Genomic DNA, 6,000 nt, shown 5'->3' with positions numbered 1-6,000 from the left:
ACCAACTGTTCCATTCCATATCCTCTTACTATTTGCAAGTTTTGCCTTTAATCATGAAAGTATTGTTGATTAAACAGGGATTTCACCCTTCTTTGAAAGTCGCTGTAGTCCTAGAGGACCATAGGCTGCTCTCTCACTAGAGAGAGAGACGACTGGTGGTGAGTTTAACCTGAGGGTCACCACACCTCAGGCGAGGTGCGAGGTTGAGAAGGTGGGACCTTCTTGGATGACCCCAGCCTTTGCCACCAGGGCACCGGTGGTGTAATTTGCATAATCCTGCTAGTTTCATTTGAGCTACTTTCCTTTCAAATATTCGTGTGTGAGATCTGCTGACAAACTGACAATGGGTTGTAAATAACTAAAAAATAGTTATGAACTTCTTTTTGAAAAAAGGTGAGAATATGGCCTCAAAGTTTTGTCAGAAATATTTATTTATGAAATTATATTTTTAATATCTCCAAATAGTATTTTGAAACATTAAGAGCTTAATTTATTTTATTTCACCCTGTAACTTTATGATAGATTTTTAATTTGATTCCTCACAGTTGATGTCAGCCAAGCCATGTTACTTCTTTATTGGAAATGCAAACTAATATGTTCTTGCTTAGAGGACTCAAATTAAATATGCCCATACCTGTAAGTATTGTACAGTTAAGCCCTAGACTCTACAGGATGCTTTCATGTAGTTGTTTATTCCCAGTGTAAATGAAGTGATATAATTTTTATTTAGAGTTATGGGCTATTTATTATGAAGTAGCTCACTTCAAAGATGTGTACATCAACAAATTAATGCTTTATTGGATGCAGTAGATTTTATGCGGTCAAATAATATAAAAAGATAATTTAATGTGTTTTCCCTCCAAAAGAGAACAAACTAAAATATAAAAAATACTTTTGAGGCTCAGAATGACTCCAATTTTGTTACACATTATCTGGTATCAGGAACACTTCATCGTTTAGAAACACACTGGGCTGGATTTTACAGGGTGCTGCAGTTGGGGGAGACCATCCACAATCCCAACAGCTAACCCACAGCAATTTAACACTGGGAGCAACCCTAATTACTTGAAGGCGAGGCTCCTGTCCTTATATCAGGAGTAAATCCTGCCTTTGAGAGCTGTTGGCCAATTGGATGGCTGGCAGCTCTGTAGTCTAAGTAGCACCAGCCAGGAGCGGTGGCCACGGTTGGAACTACAGGCTGTCCCACCATGGTGAGGAGCCTAGGTAAATCCAGCATCCGCGGTCTCTGCAAGGGGTGTTAGCTCTTTTAAAACCAACCTAATAAACTAAATTAACAAAATGAAGGATAAAGTAAAACAAGGGGTCTTAGTGGGGTAGGGGACGGGTTCAAGAGGTTGTGGGCGGGGGGGTAAAGGGGGGATGATCTAGCGGGGAAGGGTTCCTCCAATGGTCCAAGAGGACCCACAAAGGAAGTTCCCTCCTCCATGCCTGACACCAGTCCACGCAGCTAAAATTGCCGGGTTTCCTACGTGGTGTGGGCCTCCCCCTGCCATGGATAAAAAACCGATGGCCACTTAAGGGCCTCAATAGGCCCAAGGGTGAGTGGGCTGCCTGATGCGTCCCCTGTAAAACTAATTTAATCCTGTAAAACTTCTGACCGGTCAGGAGCAAGTGGGTAGGTGGCAGCAAGGCCATCGCCTGGATTTTCCACACCTCTCTTGTCTTCACAGTCACCTGCATCATTGGTGGAGAAGAGTAAAATGCAGCCAACTGCCTTTTTGTACTTTGCCCACCATGTTTTTTTTTGCACAGACTTCTCAATAATGAACATTATTTACAATTAATTATATACTGGAAAATAATGCTTGATATTTTTCTGGAGTCAAACTATATTGTGAACCAGACTGATACATATTACCGTTGATGGCAAGTTTTTAATCAAGCAAAGTCTAACTAACCTGTTGCACTGACACAGGCTATTACCACATTGAGGTCAAGAAAACTAGAGGACAATTTATCTCAGATTGTTATCATACATTTCCCAGGAGCGAGTTAGAGTGCTGCTAATGCATATCTTGAAACAGGTGACCTGACTGCTTCTTAGCTGAGGAATAATGCAGGGAAACCTAATAAGGGGAAAAATAACACATCAAGTAGAGCTAAAAAAAAGAGCAAAATGGAAAAAGTAAAGATATATGTCTGTAAATGTTTTTATAAATCATTGAAGATAAACTATCCTACTAAGCTTGAGCAATAATTCTATCCCCACTATTGGGTCTGCTCAAGATCAATGAGAGTTTGCCAAATAACCTATTAGTGAGGGCGTCTCACTCCCTTCTCCTATCACCTTCTTTGTGCCAGCCTTCAGGTTTATCCCCCCATTATCTTACCCTAATTTTCAAATTGCCATTTATCCACCAGCTATGTTCCTTCTGCTGTTCTCAACCCTTTCACCTTTACCACTCTGATCAATGTGTTTCCGTTCTGAACTGCAAACCTAACAATGCTTATTACTGTGACCATATGTGTATATTGGAACAATATTTAGTCCTGTCATTCTACAAGTACCAAGATAGCACATTTGGCTTAAATCTTTAAAATTATTATTATTAATTACCCTATAATATAAACAGTCACATATTTTAAGGATACATATCCTTAGAGTAGCAGCTGTTTTCTTGAAGTCAATTTATAGAGGTTTATTTATTTTTAAAAATCACAATCAAGATCTTCCAGCAGCTTAAGAAAAAGGTAAAGCACAAATGCTGAAAATCTGCATTAGAAATAAAAAAATGTTAGGAATACACAACAAGCCAGTCAGCATGTGTAAAGTGAAAAGACAGGTTATGAGGTTTTGGGTAGATGTCCTTCAAAAGAACACAAGCGCCCAAATCCTCATAATCTTTTCTATTCACAAATGTTGACTGAACTGTTAGACATTTCCTGCATTTTCTGAATTTATTCTCCCAATGGCTTGACATTGGACCATTTGATGTGTTACTGATCCAGGAAGGAGCCATAATTGATCCATAGTCTATACTGAATTAGCCAGTCAAATATGCAGAATGGAAGAAAAAATAACCAGACTTTTCATTCCCCTGGAAAGGCAGGCTTCAGGCAACAGGATGAGGCATTGTTGTGATAGTCCCATTGTCAAAAAGCCTGCTGATGCTTACTGGCCTAAACATGCAAATTGTCCACTCTTGTGGCTACCAGAGGGCCTTTACTGTATGTGGAAATGAGACCTCAGCATGAGTCACTGAAAGGAATGAAAGACTTGCATCATTTAGTGCCTTTACAACCTCACGCTGTGCCACAGCACTTTTTTGAAATGTAATTACTATTGCATAGCAAGGCACAGCGTGAGGTTGTAAAGGCACTAAATGATGCAAGTCTTTCATTCCTTTCAGTGACTCATGCTGAGGTCTCATTTCCACATACAGTAAAGGCCCTCTGGTAGATTTAAGCCAAATGTGCTATCTTGGTACTTGTAGAATGACAGGACTAAATATTGTTCTTGCTATGCAATAGTAATTACATTTCAAAAAAGTGCATTAGTCTCTCCTACTAATGGCATCCAACAAGGTCTGACAAACAGCAATGAGATAATGACCAAATAATCTACTTCTGTGTGCAGTTCTGGTCGCCTAACTACAGGAAGGATATCAGTAAGATTGAGAGAGTGCAGAGAAGATTTACTAGGATGTTGCCGGGTCTTAAGGAGTTGAGTTACAGGGAAAGATTAAACAGGTTAGGACTTTATTCCTTGGAGCGTAGAAGAATGAGGGGAGATATGATAGAAGTTTGCAAAATTATGAGGGGTATAGACAGAGTAAATGCGAGTAGGCTCTTTCCACTTAGATTAGGAGAAATAAACACAAGAGGACATGGCTTTAGGGTGAAAGGGGAAATGTTTAGGGGGAACATTAGGGGGAACTTCTTCACTCAGAGAGTGGTGAGAGTGTGGAACGAGCTACCATCTGACGTGGTAAATGCGGGCTCAATCTTAAGTTTTAAGAATAAATTAGATAGATACATGGATGGGAGAGGTCTGGAGGGTTATGGACTTGGTGCAGGTCAATGGGACTAGCGGAATAATATTTCGGCACAGACTAGAAGGGCCGAATGGCCTGTTTTCTGTGCTGTAGTGCTCTATGGTTCTATGGTTCTATGGTTCTAGGTAGGCGGGGTTGAAGGTTAGTATTAGTCAGGACACTGGGGAGAAATCTCCTGTTTTTCTTTGAAATGGCGCCTTGGAATCGTGTCTGAGGATAGACAGGGCATTTTTTATCATCTCATCATAAAGACTCCAATAGTGCAACATTTCCTCGGTGTCAGCCTAAATTCCCCAGGAGTGGGACTCAAAACCATAAACTTCCTGCTCAGATGTCATGGTGCTACCCATTATTTATCTTCTCCTGAAGACCAGATGCGGAATTGAAGTGCCATTTTTGCAAACCAAATTAATACCTTTTGTGGAAAGACATAAGACATAGGAGCAGAAATTAGGCCTTTCGGCCCATCGAGTCTGCTCCGCCATTCAATCATGGCTGATAAGTTTCTCAACCCCATTCTCCCGCCTTCTCCCCGTAACCTTTGATCCCCTTACCAATCAAGAACCTATCTATCTCGGTCTTAAATACACTCAATGAACTGGCCTCCACAGCCTTCTGTGGCAATGAATTCCATAGATTCACCACTCTCTGGCTAAAGAAGTTTCTCCTCATCTCTGTTCTAGAAGGTCTTCCCTTTACTCTAAGGCTGTGCCCTCGGGTCCTAGTCTCTCCTACTAATGGAAACATCTTCCCCATGTCCACTCTATCCAAGCCTTTCAGTATTCTGTAAGTTTCAATCAGATCCCCCCTCATCCTTCTAAACTCCATTGAATATAGACCCAAAGTCCTCAAGCATGACTCCGTTGTAAGGTTGACCCTGTTCAGTCAATGGGCGGAGTCTTTTGTGGCATAGTGAGTCTCAATTGTTGGCTGGAAAGCCAGCGAGAGAGACGTGATGTCTCCTTTCGGAAGGCCTGCCGAACCAGATGTCGATCAAGCAGTGGTGAGGCCACCAGGGGGCCTGCCCCTGGAATCAAGACCCGGGAGCAGAAGTTCTGCCAAGCAAGAGCAGCTGGCCAATCAGAGGCCGTCAGCTCTTGCGCTCATCAGTGCCACTGAGGATGCTTTGGCTACCACTGGAAATTCACCCCCAGAGTCCTAGGATTGCAGAGGACTCAGGCTACTGGTAAGTAATGTGGGGGAGGGTGGGGAACAGTGGGGAGGAGGTGTTTGCAGGGTGGCGGGTCACGAGCAGAGGGGTCAGGGGGTCTGCAGCAAGGGCAGCGGGGTAGCTCTCAGCAGACCCTCCCCGATGTTCAGTCCATCAATTTGGCACTGAGTGCCTTTGATCGAGGGACCGTCCCTGCCCTTCACCCCCCCCCACCACCCAAAAAGGTGGCAAGCAATCTGTACAGGTTCACCTGTCATGCACACCGCATGGCAACAGGCCTGCTTGGGATTAATCCCAGGCACAGTGGAATGAGGCCCTTAAGTGGTCATTAATTGATCAACATTGGGCCTTCCTGCCCAGAACTTAATTCTAATGGAGATGGAAAGGCTGTGGGTCTCAGGCACACCATCATCCCACCCAAGTAAATACTCTTCCCATCACCAAGCTCACCACCAGTGAGAGCAGAAAATTCCGCCCAATGTTACCATAAAAGATACCGATTCTGACTGATCTTGCTAAGCTGGTTATGCAGAGATCATTCTTACTTAGCTGCAGTGGAAATATTCGGGCTAGACAGCAGACCAACTCACATGATTAAGAACTCCACAGATGCATTATCTGGAAGTCATTTGGCATTTGTCATTGTGCAAAGAATTGTGATTTCTCTTCAAGGCTAATGTTGTACCGTCCAAAAAAGTGAATTAAAACAGAATTGAGGAAAGCAAATACAAATGTCTGTGTTTCATAGGAAGTAACTGAAGGTTTTGACAGCACTCTTGGAAGGAAATTAGACTGCATAATCTGTTCATAATT

At 42.6% G+C, this 6,000-nt stretch overlaps 1 long non-coding RNA gene across 1 annotated transcript in view; it reads left to right on the top strand.

The window, feature by feature from the left end:
- Positions 1–549: 549 nt before the first annotated feature.
- The window catches only part of LOC144684611 (uncharacterized), a 124,101-nt gene continuing 118,650 nt past the window's right edge, over positions 550–6,000 (top strand). The window contains exon 1 of the long non-coding RNA XR_013577534.1: positions 550–636. This is a non-coding gene — a long non-coding RNA (uncharacterized LOC144684611). The remainder of the gene's footprint in view (positions 637–6,000) is intronic.

This window comes from Cetorhinus maximus, chromosome 1 (assembly GCF_964194155.1).
Source record: "Cetorhinus maximus chromosome 1, sCetMax3.hap1.1, whole genome shotgun sequence".
NCBI classification, from domain to species: domain Eukaryota; kingdom Metazoa; phylum Chordata; class Chondrichthyes; order Lamniformes; family Cetorhinidae; genus Cetorhinus; species Cetorhinus maximus.
The sequence above is the reverse complement of the archived record's forward strand: the minus strand, read 5'-3'. Positions and strand labels throughout refer to the sequence as shown.